Genomic DNA, 16,853 nt, shown 5'->3' on the forward strand with positions numbered 1-16,853 from the left:
CGGGTGCCCCAGTGCCCACGGCCTCGGAGTTGGGTTTTCTCCCCAGCGAGCTGGAAAGGCTCTGCTGGGCGCCCGAGCGCCCTGAGACGTGCGCTAGGGCAGGCGCGATCCGCACGCCAGGTATTCCCTCCCACGTCGCCCTGGCTCGTCCGGGGACCAGGGAACCTCTCCCGAGAGGCCCCGGAGGAGGAAAGAACCAGCGCCAGCTACCCCGCGGATCGTGCAAGCCGGGTCGGCCCGGGGCTAGTGCAGGGCTCGCCCTGGCACGGAGGCTCTCGGGTCTTTGGTGCCTGCGGTTTTTACGCAGGCGCTTTGGCCGCTGCGCTCTGCACCCCCTCCCCCCAACTCCAAATTTGGGAGCCTTCTAAAGTAGCGGCCTGCTGGGGGTGTGGCCGTCCATCCGCGCCGGAATAGAAATGATTGGAAGAAACCAACGAAGACCACCAGAAACCCCCCAGCGCGGGCGGGACGAGGGGACGCGGCGGATCTCGGCTGGGGGAGGGGGGGGGGCGCGGACTACTCGTGTGCTAGGAGACCTCAGGCCCAGGTGAGAAGAACGACACGCACGAAAACCAGAAACATGGCCCACATTTCTCCCCCTAAAATCTTTGAACTGTGGAGTTCTTTAAAATCAGTCCAGTCGTTTCTTTTTGAAGAGAAGGAAAAACGCTGAAGCTCAAGCAAGGGCCCTGAATTGGTGAATGTGGGGCCTCAAACCCCCCTTTATGCCACCTTGAGCCTGTCTCTTTGGGAACCCCCAGAGCCCATTTGTGCCCCTTGGCTGGAATTATTTCGTTATTTATGATGTTTTCTGTACTTAAAAGTGTTCCGAGATGGGGCTTAAGAGAAGGCCAGGTGTTCATTTCCCTGGTCAGTGCCCAGATGAATGACTTACTCGATGGACCCCGACTCGGCTAAATCAGTCATCACCCCCTCCCTTTTGTCCTGTTCTCCTTCCTGGTCCCTAGTATCTGCCCACGGAAAGAGCAGCAAACCTGTGGCAAAGTGCATGCTCCCGCGGGCCCCTGGGGCTCTTGGGGCCCAAGAAGATCCAGGCTCTGGTGTATGTGTGTGTGCACATGTGTGTGCACCAGTCTGTCTCTCTGCTACTTTGTCGACTTGGTCTAAGGTGAATATGAAACTCAGGTCCAAAGACAAAGTATGCACTTGACATTATAGGTTGGCTGACATTTTGATGCATGGCAGACTGGAAAATTCTGCAAAGAGACTTCCGCCTGTCTCCTTTCCATCTGGGTTCCTGGCCTTTTGCCAAGTCCTTGCTCTCTGACCTCTGGATGACCAGTGTGGAAGGGTCTTTCTTGGGATGGAAACAGATTTTCTATGCTCTGGGGATGACCATCAGTAAAACTTTGTGATGCCCCCCCCCCCCGATTCTGCAGTGTGTATTTAAAACTTATTTTATATTCTGAAAAATTTCAAAATGCACAGTAGTAGAGAGAAGGCCCCCCATATCTACTCACCCAGCTTCAAGTAATCAGTATTTTGCCCCACTTGCTTCTAACTGTCCCTTTGCCTTTTTCTTTTCTCATTGAAGTATTTTAAGGCAAATTTCAGATTTCATAATCATTCCATCCCTGTATATTTCAGTGTGATCTTGAAAAGTATTAAATAATCATTATGCCATTATTCCATCTAAGAAAACGAACAATGATTCTTTACTATCATCTGATACTCAGCCCATATTCAAACATCTCCCAGTTTTCCCCAAAATGCCTTTCTGAACCTGATCTGAGTTCTGTTGGCTTTTATAATCTATGTTCATGTAGTATGTTATTCCTTTCTTCTTCTTTTTTTTTTTTTTTTGTTATTCCTTTCAAACTACTGTTCTACCCACTGTGTCATTTGGTTGTTACAATGCCCTGTTAGAGAGTAAGATAGGTTCTGAATTCATTTTGCAGCTGGGTAAACCAGCAGACAGATAAGCTGTCCAGATGGCACAGCAGGTAGAGGGCAGAACCAGGACCTGACGTAGGCCCCCTCGTCCCTGGGCCACGGTGGTCCTGTTTCTCCGCACTGTATCAGCTGTTCTCTAAAGCATTCATCTTGGCTCTGGCTTCATCCTGAGCTTATCACTTCCTATACACCTGCTATCAGCAATCCCTGTGTAAATATTTAGTAATTGGTCATTTGGCACTTGAGGTAGATCAGCTGCAAAGTCGGGAAGCCTGGATTTATTTCCCAGCTTATTGTGAAACTGTATGAAAGCAGCTTCCCTCTCGGGGTGGCCCTCTCTAAACTAGGAAGAATTTTTCCCCCCATTCTCAGGCTCCTGGGTCTGGGAGTGGGGTGAGTGAGACAACTGTAGCTGGAATTCCTGGACAAGATCAAGGCCCCAGAAAGAAATCTCATTGAGAACAATTGCCCTTCTTGGATCATTGCCTGACTGTTCTGGCAGCTGGATTTTTTTTTTTTAAGATTTTATTTATTTATTCATGAGAGACACAGAGAGAGGCAGAGCCATAGGCAGAGGGAGAAGCAGGCTCCCTGTGTGGAGCCCCATGTGGGACTCGATTCCAGGACCCCAGGATCACGACCTGAGTGGAAGGCAGACCCTCAACCACTGAGCCACCCGGGTGTGCCTGGCAGCTGGGATCTCTAGTCAGAGATTCCTAAATCTGATGACAGAGAAGAGGCTTCCCTCTGAAGTCCTTCACACACGGACAACTTTGTTTTCTCTGCTTCTGTCTGATGAGGATACAGAGCACCAGAATTTTGTACTTTTAGCATTTTCATCACTTGTGTTTATTTGCTCTGAAGTGGGGTGATAAATCATTTTTACATCTTATTAGTAGGACTCGTGAATTGGAATTCTCTTTCCTTGGCAGGCTCTGTGGGAAAATGGAATCTTATTTCTTGACTCCTAGATTCTCTGTTCTCATGTTCATTCTGTTCTCACGTTCATTGCCCTGAAATATACATTGAATGAACAGACCTTCCTTAAAACAGGCAGCCAGGGACAGAGAAACGGGCTGCTTCCAATCCCATCATTCAGGGGATGAACCCAGAGGGCACAGCGCTAACCTAGGGTCACACTGTCTTCTGGCAGCCACCAGTTCTCTTCCCCCTTAGCTAATAGGCGGTCTCCATGGGGGTAGAATTTCTAGGTGAGTCCATGTCAGCAGTGGCAGTTGCTTCATTCCTAACATTTTTTAAAAAGATTTTATTTACTTATTCATAAGACACACACACACAGAGGCAGAGACATAGGCAGACGGAGAAGCAGGCTCCATGCTGATGGATGCGGATGCGTGGATGTGAGCCTGATGCGGGACTCGATCCCAGGACCCCGGGATCACACCCTGAGCTGAAGACAGACGCTCAACCACTCAGCCACCCACATACCCCAGTTGCTTCCTTCCTTTTAAGCTTTGGGAGCATTAGGAGGTATAGTTCCCCCACTCCCAGGGCTGCCTGGATTCAGGATGGCTTGTAATTATCTTTGTTCATTTACCTCCATGCAAGGGTCTTCGTGGCCAGTCAGCCTGGCTGTGTCACCCAGACCCACCTGTACTGCGGACCCTGCGCGTGCCTTGAGGCCTCAGATGAAGTGGCCGCAGCCTGCCCTCCTCCAGGCCCACAGAACCAGTGGGACATGCATCCGCAGCAATGCGCTGTTGAGCTTGTTCTGCAGCCGTGTCCAGGTTTGAAGTGAGTTTCACACCTTCTTAGTTGAGTAATTCCAGCTGTGCTCCTGCTGTCCAGCATGGCATGTGCTTGGCAGGGAACACCACCTGGCCAGGTGTGCTGGCGGGTCTTCCCCTAACCGCCTGTATCTGAGAAGTCTTCAAGCACCAGGACCATCCTTTCAAGGGTGATAAAGCATGAGGGTGACAGATGAGATTTCTGTCCAGAGTTCAAAAAAAATTTTTTTTTTGTATTTCTCTTGGCAAAAACAGCACACCCAGGCAAGTTTCACGTGGCAAGGAGGGGTGTAGAGTGAGAATGAACTCAGCAGATAATGAGGATGTAATTAGGATCACAGTCCGTTTCTTCTTGCCCAAGGCTTTTGATCCCTTTATTGAGAGTATCTTTAACTTTGTATTGTAATATCATGTGCGAATGATGACATATTTTTTTAGTTTTTTCATTGTCAGAATCTCTGTTAACATAAGCAGACACAGCTGGCCCCATGGATGTTTTGTGCAAACTACCATATGTCTTCCTTGATGCGTCCCCAACACAGAGCTTAAAGTATTTTCTGGGAAAATAATGCTGCTTGCCTATGAAGCGCACGATTTATGGGAACATAACTTACGTCGATGACTTGTGAACAGCTCACTTTGCTCAGTTTCTTTACACTGTCCTCAAACTTGGATCCATGAACTCTCCCACCACCAGCCTTGTACCATTACAGTCATGGGGTAAAATATACCACAGCTTTCCAGAATGCCAGCATGACTCAAAGATCTAGCAAGATCTTTTCCTAAATATCTTTCTAAATCAAATACAAATATCTTTTCCTAAGTATCTTCCTAAATCAAATACAAATATAAAATCGAGTACATTTTAAAAGTCAACTCCCTCCCCACCAAGAATAACATATATAGATAAAATGGCCTCAATCCTAAGCATACACATGTATAAACTTTTGGTTTTGCTTTTATTGTGGTAAAATGTATATAACTTAAAACTTACCATTTTATTTATTTATTTATTTTTTAAAGATTTTATTTATTGTTTCATGAGAGACACACAGAGAGAGAGAGAGGCAGAGGGAGAAGCAGGCTCCGTGCAGGGAGCCCAATGTGGGACTTGATCCCGGGACTCCAGGGTCATGCCCTGGGCCAAAGGCAGGCGCTAAACCACTGAACCACCCAGGAATCCCCCAAAACTCACCATTTTAATCACTTTTGAGTGGCATCACTTTTGGGTTCAGTGGCATTAAGTATATTTGCATTAAGTACATTCAACTTTCTCATCTTTCCAAACTGAAAGTCTCTGTCCCTATTAAACACCTCCCAGGCCCTGGAGACCACCGTTCTACTTTCTGTGGCTACCTTTTGATGACTCTAGGTACCTCATGTAAGTGGAATCCGATGGTACTCTGTCTTTTGGTGACTGGCTTATTTCACTTGACCTATGTATCCTCAAGATTCATCCATGTTGTAGCATGTGTCAGAGTTTCCTTCCTTTTTAAGGGACTATTCCATTGGATATGGATAGGCCACATTTTCTTTTATCCATTCATCCATCAATGGACACTTGAGCTGCTTCCACCTTTTGGTTATGGGGAATAATGCTGCTGTGAACTGGGCATATAAATACCTGTTCTGCATGAAGTTTTACAAAACGAACATGCCTTTAAAACTCCCACCTAAAAAAATAAAACATTTTAAAAATTAAAAAAAATAAAACTCCCACCTAGATCAAGAATAGACTGTCACCCAGAGTGTAGAGATTTACAGGGAAAGCAGGAGATGTCAATGACATGCCATGCCTGCATGTGGCTCCTTCAGCCACACCCCAGGGACTGGGGATTGGATGCTCATTTTCTCTACCATGAGGCAGTTTGGAAGAGATGTTTGAAAAACACAATTTATAATGTGAAAGGCCACAAGATGAGCTGTGAGATTTCAAGCAATGTCTGTCCTTAGGGGAAGATAGTACCACATATTTGGGATTTGCAGTTGCAGCTGTGTTAACACATGACCACTAAGTAAGTCCACCCAGGCTCTCCCTGGAAGTGTGGGGGCGGGCGGGGGGGGCTCACATCCACCTGGAGAACTCCCCTTTTATCAGCTTCTGCTGGAACATGAGTTTTAAGCTTTAAGGGAAAATTGTATGGCCATATCCTGCTTTCCTTTCTTCCTTCTCTTCCTTCCTCATTCCTCTCTCTCTTCTTAACTGAAATGATTTATTAGTGGCCTTCTAGGTACCAGACACTCTGCCACTCACTGTAGGAGACACAGAAATGAATAAGGCATGATATTTGACATGTGTATTTAAAATGAAATCATCGGTCAAGAATAATATTCTGATGGCTGGCGGCCAGCCCCTTGGTACCCACTAGTGCCAACAGCAGCCTTAGAGCACTGCCAAAGAATTTGTGGAGTTGGGGCTTGTTGCAGCACACAAACAGAGGAAGACTGTCCATCGGGTTACCTAGAATTGCTCTAGCATGCCCATAACCAAAGGGTAAGAATAAGTTTTTTTTTAAGGTTTTATTTATCAAAACAAAAATAAAATAAAAGATTTTATTTATCTATACATGAGAGATGCAGAGAGAGAGAGAGAGAGAGGCAGAGACACAGGCAGAGGGAGAAGCAGGCTCCCTGCAGGGGCCCGATGTGGGACTCGATCCTGGGTCTCCAGGATCACACCCTGAGCTGAAGGCAGATGCTCAACTGCTGAGCCACCCAGGCGTCCCAGAATAATTTTTTAAAGTAAGCTGGGGGTCCTGGCTGGCTCAATCAGTAGAGCTTTTACTTGATATCAGGGTCATGAGTTCAAGCCCCATGTTGGGCATAGAGATTACTTTTAAAAAAATCAAATAAAATATTTTTAAGCTGCCTTGAATTCAGGTACTCTGTTTGAGAGCATTCATGCTAAAAATGATGTTTAGAGGGACACCTGGGTGGTTGCAGTGGTTGGGCATCTGCCTTTGGCTCAGGGCGTGATCCCAGGGTCCCGGGATCGAGTCCTGCATCGTTCTCCCTGCAGGGAGCCTGCTTCTCCTAATGCCTATGTCTCTGCCTCTCTCTTTCAGTGTCTCTCATGAATAAATAAATAAAATCTTTTTTAAAAGTGATGTTTAGAGAATATTTTAATGATGAAGAAAACAACCCTAAAATTTACACATTGGTGAAAACCTGTGGGGGTCTCAAACCCTTTTCCGGAAACCAGGCACTCTTGATTTTCTTGAATTGATTCTCTCCAGATGTTTTTCCTTCCGCGCAGCTCACGAAGCCATGTGTATCTCTCCCCACTCCATCCCATCCCCTATACCATCTGTTACACCAAAATCATAACATTACCCAGCGCCAGGAGAGTTGCTGGTCTCCTCATGGGCCTCCTCTCCCTTGATCTTAACCCATGAGAAACCATCCTTTTATGCAATAGCCACAGTGGCCCTTCTAGAGCAGGAGGTGGTAAACTTTTTCTCTAGGGACAGATAACAGCTATTTTAGACTTTGTAGTCCTTAGGCGCTGTGTTGCTGTTGGTCAACTCTGCTGTTTGAATGGGAAAGCAGCCACAGATCACAAGAAATCATTATGGCCGGGTTCCAATAACATTTTATTTCCAAAAACTGTATTTATAGATTTGGCCCAGGGCCTGCTGTTTGCCAACTCCTGCCTTAGGTCACAAATCCGCTCCCATCACCCTCCCGCTTACTGTTCATTGGCTCCTTATCCCCAAAAAGAAAACTTGGGCATGACTTTCAAGTTTCCTCTGGGCCAGCCCTCTGCTTGCTCCTCCACCCTCACCTCTTCCACCTCTCACCACATCCACGCCCCACAGCTCTTCTCCTTTTCATCCTGCAAATGGAACCACATGCAGCTCCCCAAACAGCCTGCATTATTTCAGACCTGCCCTCCCTGCTGCTTTGAATGACCCCCCACACACACCCCAACCTTGTCAAACTCAAATTTTCCTCCAAAACCTGCTCAGTGTCAACTGTCTAAGGCTTTCCCTGTTCCTCATCCGCAGGTGTGATCACTGCCTCCCTGTTTCATTTTTTTAAAAAATATTTTATTTATCTATTCATGAGAGAGACAGAGAGAGAGGCAGAGACACAGGCAGAGGGAGAAGCAGGCTCCATGCAGGGAGCCCAGTGTGGGACTTGATCCCAGGACCCTGGCATCACACCCTGAGCCGAAGGCAGACGTTCAACCACTGAGCCACCCAGGTGTCCCCGTTTCATTTCTGTACCTATTGCTGCACTGTTACTGTACGTATAGTGTGAACTTCTTGCAGGCAGCACCCATGTCAAATGTATCTTTGAATTCCAAGTGCCTGACAGTGTGTGTTGTGCAGCAGATGCTTCGTAAATATATACTGCTAACCTGAGGTGTCATTTAAGTCCATTTTCTTTTAACAGCATAATCGAGATGTAATTCACGTACCACACACTTCACTCATTTAAAGTGTTCGAGCCAATGAATGTTAGTGTATTCACAGATAGGTGCAAAGGTCACCACAGTCAATTTTAGAGCATTTCATTACCAGAAAGAGAAACCTGTGCCCTTTACCTATCACTCGCTTCTCCTATCACTCCGCACCTCCAATCCTGCTAATCTGCTTTCGGCCTGTATGTGCCAATTCTGGATTCATATAAATGGAATCATAGATATGGCTTCTTTTTATTTCGCATAATGTTTCCAAGCCTTAATTCTTTTATTTTTTTAAAGTATTTATTTATTTATTCATGATAGACATAGAGAAAGAGAGAGAGAGGCAGGGACACAGGCAGAGGGAGAAGCAGGCTCCATGCCAGGAGCCCGACACGGGACTCGATCCCGGGACTCCAGGATCGCGCCCTGGGCCAAAGGCAGGCGCCAAACTGCTGAGCCACCCAGGGATCCCCACCAAGCCTTAATTATGTTGTGGCATGTACACATACTTCTTCATACCTTTTTTTACGGCCAAATAATATACCATCATATGGATATACCACGTTTTGTTTATTCACTGTTGATGGATGTTTGGGTTGTTTCCACCTTTTGGCTATTATGAATAGTGCTGCTATGAACATGTGTATGCAAGTTTTTGTTTGGACATCTGTTTCCAGTTCTCTTGGCTATATAAATAGGAATGGAATCTCTGGGTCATGTGGCAATTCTATGTTTATCTTTTTGAGGAATTGCCAACCTGCTCTCCACAATGGCCACATCATTTTACATTTCAGCAATGTATGGAGGTTTCAATTTCCCCACATCTTCACCAACACTTATTTTTTTCCCATTAAAAAAAAAATCATAGCCATCCTAGTGTGTGTGAAGTGGCATTTCATTCAGGTTTTGATTTGCATTTTCCCTGGTGACTAATGATGTTGAATATCTTTTCAGGTGTCATTGGGCATTTGTACATCTTCTTTGGGGAAATGTCTGTTTAAGTCCTGTGCCCATTTTTAAATTGGTCTGCTTATCTTACTCTCATTGAATTTTAGGAGTTTTTATTTTTATTTTTTATCTTTTTATTTTTTATTTTTTGTAAGATTTTATTTATTTATTCTTCAGAGACACACACAGAGAGAGAGAGAGGCAGAGACATAGGCAGAGGGAGAAGCAGGCTCCATGCAGGGAGCCTGACGTGGGACTCAATCCCAGGACTCTAGGCTCATGCCTCGAGCCGGGGGCAGATTCTTTAACTGCTGAGCCACCCAGACATCCTGAATTGTAGGAGTTTTCATATGTTCTGGATACTAGAGCCCTTTCAGATACATGATTTATAAATATTTTCTCCCATTCTGTGAGTGGTTTTTTTCACTTTCTTGGTAGTGTCTCTTTCTCAGTTCACATCACTTTTACTTAGCATTTATTCTATAATGAACCCAGGAGATACAGAAATTATGTGCCCCTAGGAGGTTCACAGTCTTGAAAGGGAGACAGGTATTCAGACCGTATAGCAAATCCTTGATCAGTATGTTCTGCTATTGCTATCCTGGTTCATAAAACATTTTAATAGTACCTATTGATGCACAAAAGTTTTAAATTTTGATGAAGTACAATATATACATTTTTACTTTGTTTCCTGTGCTTTTGGTGTCCTATTTAAAAAACCATTGCTTAATCCAAAGTCATGAAGATTTACCCCTACGTTTTCTTCTACTAGTCTTATAGTTTAGATTTTGTATGTAGGTATTTGATCCATTTTGAATTAATTTTTGTAAATAGTGTGAAGGAGGAATCCAACTTGTTTCTCTTTTATTTTTTTAAGATTTTATTTATTTATTCATGAGAGACAGACAGAGAGAGGCAGAGACACAGGTAGAGGGAGAAGTAGGTTTCCTGTGGGAACCTGATATGCAACTTGATTCCAGGACCTTGGGATCATGACCTGAGCCTAAGGCAGATCCTTAACTGAGTCACCCAGGTGCCCCCCCCCAACTTTTTTCTCTTCCATGTGGCAGTTATTCCAGCACCATTGTTTTTACAAAAACTATCCTTTCTCCCATTGAATGGGCTTGGTACCCTTGTCTAAGTGAATTAATCATAAATATGTGAGTTTATGGGCAGCCCGAGTGGCTCAGTGGTTTAGCGTCGCCTTCAGCCCAGGGTGTGATCCTGGGGACCTGGGATCGTGTCCCATGTCAGGCTCCCTGCATGGAGCCTGCTTCTCCCTCTGCCTGTGTCTCTGCCTTTCTCTCTCTCTCTCTCTCTCTCTCTCTCTCTCTCTCTCTCTCTCTTTCATGAATAAATAAATAAAAATCTTTAATAAATAATTAAATAAGTGAATTTATTATTGGATCTCAGTTCTATTCCATTGATCTATTCCATTGATCCACTGTCCTTATGCTAGTGCCATACTGTCTTGATAACTGTTGCTTTGTATTAGCTTTTGAAATTGGGAAGTATGAGACTTCCCACTTTCTTCTCCCCTCTCAGAATTGTCTCAGCCTTTCTGGGTCCCTTAAAATCCATATATATTTTAGAATCAGCCTTTCAAATTCCATGAAAAAGCCATTTGGGATACTAATAGGGATTTTGATGAATCTGTAGCTCAATTTGTTTTCTCATCTTAGTGATAGACATTAAGTCTTCTAATCCATGAACATGGTATGTTTTTACATTTATTTGGATCTTGAATTTCTTTCAACAATGTTTTGTAGTTTTCTGAGGATAAGTTTTGCATGTCTTTTGTTAAATTTATTTCTAAATATTCTTTTTGGTGCTATTGTAAATAGAATTAGTTTTGTGATTTCATTTTTGCAGTATTCTTTGTAAGCGAATAGAAACAGTTAACTTTTATATATTAATCTTGTATCTTGTAACCTTGTTGAAATCTTACCAGTTCTTATACTCTTTTAGTAGATTCCTTAAGATTTTTTTATATATACATGTGGGTTGATTCCTAAACAAATGGTCATAGGTATTTAGGAGGTATATATGTTGTGTCCTAGAACAGGGAATAGAAAGTCCAAAGGCAGGGAATTGTGGAAGCAGGTGTCTCTGGTAACCACATGCCCTCAGGTCATTGTGCCAAGAGCTCAGTGTTGTGGGTGCGTGTCCCCCTAAAGAGAGTGGAGGCATCTTGTAGCTGCCAGTGGGAGCCATGCCATGCTTGGAAATACAGTGAGAATATTAGAATCATTCCTAGAAAGAGGACCAGAAAAGATTTGTGATCAGTACCACTGACACTTATCAGATTCAAAGGTAGCTGAGAAACTCTGCCTTCCTTAGTAAGGGCAAAAACTTGCAGGTCTGTGTGTATATGCCACTACTCTGCAGATGCCATTATCTCCAGAAATGATCGTCAGTGACACAATACCAGCTGGCAGTGTGGAGCTGAGCCTGGCCAGCTTTGGTGATGTGGCAGTCAGTGCCTGTTGCTATTACTCCCTGGGCTTCTGGAAGGGAGCCAGTGCTTCGATGGACAGTAGAATCCCAGATCACAGGCTCTTTTTTTTTTTTTTTAAGATCTTATTTATTTATTCATGAGAGACACACACAGAGAGAGAGAGAGAGAGAGAGGCAGAGACACAGGCAGAGGGAGAAGCAGGCTCCTTGCAGGGAGCCCGACGTGGTACTTGATCCTGGGACTCCAGGATCACTCCCTGGGCTGAAGGCAGGCACTAAACCGCTGAGCCATCCAGGGATCCCCATGATCACAGGCTCTTAACAAACTTGAGAACAGCACTCCTACCTCCTTCTCTTTTTATAGCCAGACATTTCCAGACGAGACAAAGTTGTGGCTGTGGTCTCTGTACCAGTTGCTTCTCCCTTTGCTGGGCCCACTGGGTCTAATTTTCATCTGAGGGGCTCAGGCCTGAACAATTGACTGTTGGCCAAGGCTACATCACTTGGATGAGAGCTTGGCCTGGAAGCTAGTGGAGACACAGAAAGTGGACAAAGCCAGGAGTGAGTCCTGCTAGGACCACCCTGCAGGAAGCACAGGGAAAGCTAACTAAGCAGGAGGGTCCTCCTTGACCATTTTTGAGGGGCCATCTCTTTGAAAAACTGGTTTGTGTCCTCCCTCCAGCCCAGAACTCCCTCCACCTCCTGCCCAGTGTACTCCTCTTACAGGCCCTACCGAGCCCCACCCTACCTGTCTGGGCTTGGATCAACCCTCCAGGAATTTGCATGCGGTGGGTCCCATCCCCAAGTATCACTTCCTGCCCTAAAACACAGAGACATCAAGTGTTTGCAGTGATTCTATTGCTGACCAAGTCTGCACACTATCCTGGTTCTGGCTTCTGTTCTTCTCCCCTTCTAAAGTGGGACAGAAACTCAGACCAGTTTGGTGACTGATTGTTGGCTCTGGGAAAGTGTGTGTGTAGAGGGGAGGAGGTGGGAGGATGGTTAAAACCTGTTATGCAAGTGGTATGTTAAGAGTGGTTGATGAGGGGATCCCTGGGTGGCTCAGCGGTTTAGCGCCTGCCTTTGGCCCAGGGCGCGATCCTGGAGTCCTGGGATTGAGTCCCGCATTGGGCTCCTGGCATGGAGCCTGCTTCTCCCTCTGCCTGTGTCTCTGCCTCTCTCTCTCTCTCTTTCTCTTTCTCTATGTCTATCATGAATAAATAAATAAATAAATAAATAAATAAATAAATAAATAAATAAATCTTAAAAAAAAAAAAAAGAGTGGTTGATGGATGAAGCAACACCCTTTCTGGGATTTTTTTCCAGGTTCTTGCTGATTTTATAATTATAATAGTTACCACTCACTGAGCATTGCCACGGGCCAGTCACTGTACTAGGCCCATGATACTTCCTATCCGACTCACTAAGATGGTAAGGCCCTTCTCGGCAGAAGCCAGATCTGAATCTGAGACCACTCTCTGATACCAACACCATGTTCTTTCAATTACTGGATGTCCTCTTGTACTCAAACTAAGTCTTCATTTTATTGGGAGCCTGGCTAATTTGAACCTGAGGGACATCTTGGCCTCACACTGCTCCCAGTGCCATTATAAAGTACTGCCTTCAAGCAGCAGCACTGACTTTGGATTTTCTTTGACTCTGTTTATGGGCTATGTGCTCTAAAGATAAAACGCATCTCTTACAGACGCTATATATGTTTGACTTTCCCTTTCTGATCCAGTCCAAGAGTCTCCATTAGGTACACTTTTAAGAATTTAAAATTGTACCTTCAGCCTCCCCAAGAAAGAACCTGGTTAAAATGAGATTCCACCCAGAGCCAGAAGTGGACTGTGGGAAACCCCAGTTGATCACAACAAATTACGCCTGACAAAGGCCTCTTTCTGGAGGATGAAAAAAATTCGGCTATAATTTATATGCTTACCTTCTCACCATTTCCCTATGCCCTGAACATTCCTGCTCCATGGCCAGAAATAGACAGGACTGAGGTGGAATCTTTGGCCAGGGGCCAAATGGACCAGCCCTGGCCAAGCCTGGTGTCAAAGTCTGCATTCTTGTCTGAGGTGGTTCAGAAAGGCCCCGTCGTCCCCCACCGCTTCCCTCATTCTCTGAGCACACCCCATTCACTAGAAGCAGCCTTCTTCCACAAAGGAATGTGTTCCATGTGGGGCCAGAGGCAGCACCAGGACCACAGCTGGGGTAGCCTCCCGCCGTGCACTCTGGGCTGTGAATGAGGACCATTCATCCCTCCTGCTGATCCAGCAGGAATCCCTAGCAGTGAGGGTCTGATGAAGGAGACAGCCCCCCACCCCACCCCTCGACCCCATATCTGAATGCTGACATCTGGCAGAGATGTTAAGCGGAGCATTCTGTCTCAGTGAAAGAATTCTGCTGAGTTCTGTGCCCCACTGTTTAGCGAACATTAAGCAAGTGGCCTTTGCATGGTGGGCCCCTGCGCCTGGCTGGGGTGGGGGTGGGGGTCCCTTGTTTATGTGACGCTTCCCATTTGGAGCAGGAGGGTCCATTCCTGGGAGCTGCACAGCACAAGATGTGGAGCAAGGGGCTGGGAGGAATGATTCATTGCCCTGCCTCCGAAGGGCCTAGAAGCGACAGGGCCAGTCACGCAAAACTGGAGCGAGGCCTGCTTTCAGTGGGCCCCAGCCCATCCTGTTGGTGGGCAGGCAGAGAGAGGTCACGGTGAAGAGGATCAGCTTGTGTGACAGCAGTGCTTTTTGCTAAAAGCACTACATATAAATAGTGGATATAAATATATGCACTACATATATTGCATAGTGGATTTATATGCATTACATATAAATAGTGGATGATGCTTCCAGTACATTCCCCCCACCCCCACCCTCCACCCTTATCTGGGCATGCTTTCGTTACTGACTGGGAATCAGTTGATCACATGGGGCTTTTTTGACTGGGTGCCACAAAGCGAGGTGTCAGTGGTAAGAGGCCATGGTTTGTCATATTCTTTAAGGCTGCTCCCAGGAAGTCAACAGCCACTTGACTTTTAAGAAAATATTTTGAAGCAAGCAAGTTCTATAGCACAGATTCCTCTTTTCAGGTAGATGATGGAGGGACTCAAACGGGTTGCTTCTGGGGGAAGAAAAACATTTGAATAGCTCCAAGGCTACTTGAGACTGGAGATTTCCTTGGAGTAGGCCTTTCATATTCTTTGCTAGGCAGAATGATTCAGATGTCAAAATAGTAGCCTAAGAAAAGGACCCTGGAAATTTCACTTTTACATTTTCTCCTTTGCCTTTTGGAGCCCTGTTGGGTTAAAATTAAGTAACTGATTTTCAAATATTTATCCTTTATGAGGGCAATGCCACTCTTGGAATCCTTGAAATCAGTGTTTCTAGAATGTACTAGAAAGCTCCTAAAGATGTCCTCAAAGACTGATGTTTATCAGACAATTGAAGATTTATCAGACAATTTCATGATGAGATGAAAAACTTGAATAAGATCCAGGCTTAGAAATTCTCTCCCTCTGACTGTGCCCTCAGCCCCAGCAAGACCAAGAAGCACTGGATGACTTAGACTCCACTTAAAAGTCTTATTTGCAGACACTGCAGACTCCCTGGAGCCCACCCTCCCCTTGGACCTGACACAGTGTAGCACCTACCTAGCTTATACAGCACGTATGAAGATGCCTGTTGATTTAGGTCATTAGGCTTTTCTCCAATATTATATGTTCTTTGGAGCAAATGTATATTTCTGGTTTTCAATTGAGTTGTCCCAAGAGCTGGATCCAGGAGGACCTACCTAAGCTCATCCTTGGGGGTCACCAGTTCCCCCAAATCTGAAGATAAAATTAAATACAACCCATTTCCCTCATGCAGCCTAGCAGCTTGTAGTTGGCACTTACATTGCCTGGCCCGAATCTAGCAGGCTGCACCTGTTTGAACCAAAATACTTTACCTGGTATTTTTGACCACATACCATAGATCAGGAACTTAAGATACACGATCTCTGATTTTTATAACAATCCTGAAAAGTCAGTGTTTCTTGTTTCCCCTTTAAAAAGTTGCTTTTAGGTACACATCGCTTCCATTTTACAGATGAAATACAGAGGCTTGGAAAATCTAAGCGTCCCTGAGGTCACAGAGCTAGGAAGTGGAAATGACATTTGAACCCTGTTCTGCACACCTCTAAACTAGTACTCCATGCTGCTTACTGACAACAGAGAGGCAGCGGCGTGTCGTTCTGCATGGGGGAAGAACGTGCAGGCTGAGTAGGCACTGCATGCAGGGGGTGCTCAGGGCCCTTGGTAAGGGTGAGCTGATTCTAGCTGATGTGTTTCGGGAGTGCCTGGGACCTTCAATCCCAGTGATGTGAAGGAATGCTTTCCCTATCTCCCCGGATCCCCCCACCCAGGGGGCATAGAGCCTCTTGTTGGCCAAGCTGATACTAGTATCCATTGTGTGAAAATTGCATCCTCCAGTGGATTGAATTGGATGTAAGAATGTCCTCAACTGCCTAGCCAAGAGCCAAGTGAGAAAATATTAGGAGATATAATTTACCAACTTTCCGATAAGCCACGGCCACAGCCAACTTTTCTCTGGCACACACTGGCTCTCATTCATGTTAATCACATACTGCAGTCCATGGGCATCTTGCCTTGAACCCTCTGATGCTGGCCCACTCCCGAGCCAAACTGTGTGAATAATTAAGACCATCTGCTGCAGTAGTTCCTAGACTTGAGTCGGATGAGGTTTTAACAGAATACTCTCTAAGGTGAGCTTCCGCCTTGTGAACTCCGCTCAGCATGCCTGGAGAGGGTTCCTGAAACCATCTTGAGCTTGCTTTTTGGTATGTGTGAGCAAGCTACAGAAATGTTCCACTGACCCAGTTGGCTTGTGTTCAGGGTAGAAGATGCTCCTGGAATTTCCATGTTGGGTGGTGGTGGTGCGTCTGCCTGTCAATATGCTGGGAAGTCTTCAAAGGTGAATGCTGCGGGTAGATCATTATGGTAGCAGTTACCATAATTGGTCAGATGTCTCCACCATTTTTTTCTTTTATTGGATGTCTTTAGCAGAATAAAATTTCTGACCAGGACTGATAGAGTAGGTGTGAAGAAGGGAAACATGTCTTCCATCAATCCAAATGTCATCAAATGTCCAAAATGGTAAAGGGAGAATTTACCATATTTGTTTATGATTAGGCACCAGAAAAGGTGAGAAACCTATTGCTCTTCGGTGTGTTTTCTGCAAATTAAAATTGAAGTTTTCCTTTGCTTTTGTTTTTCATCATTTGGAGCCTAGCTCGTTTCTTAGTGAAGCTCCAGCCCTGTAACCCATAACAGTCTTAAGCAAATTGGTCCCTGGGCAAGGCTGTGTATACCAGAG

The 16,853-nt window shown here is 45.3% G+C and overlaps 1 protein-coding gene across 1 annotated transcript in view; it reads left to right on the top strand.

The window, feature by feature from the left end:
* The window catches only part of LOXL2 (lysyl oxidase like 2), a 90,806-nt gene that overhangs the window by 702 nt on the left and 73,251 nt on the right, over positions 1-16,853 (top strand).

The sequence above is a fragment of the Canis lupus genome, chromosome 25, assembly GCF_003254725.2.
Source record: "Canis lupus dingo isolate Sandy chromosome 25, ASM325472v2, whole genome shotgun sequence".
In the NCBI taxonomy this organism is placed as follows: domain Eukaryota; kingdom Metazoa; phylum Chordata; class Mammalia; order Carnivora; family Canidae; genus Canis; species Canis lupus.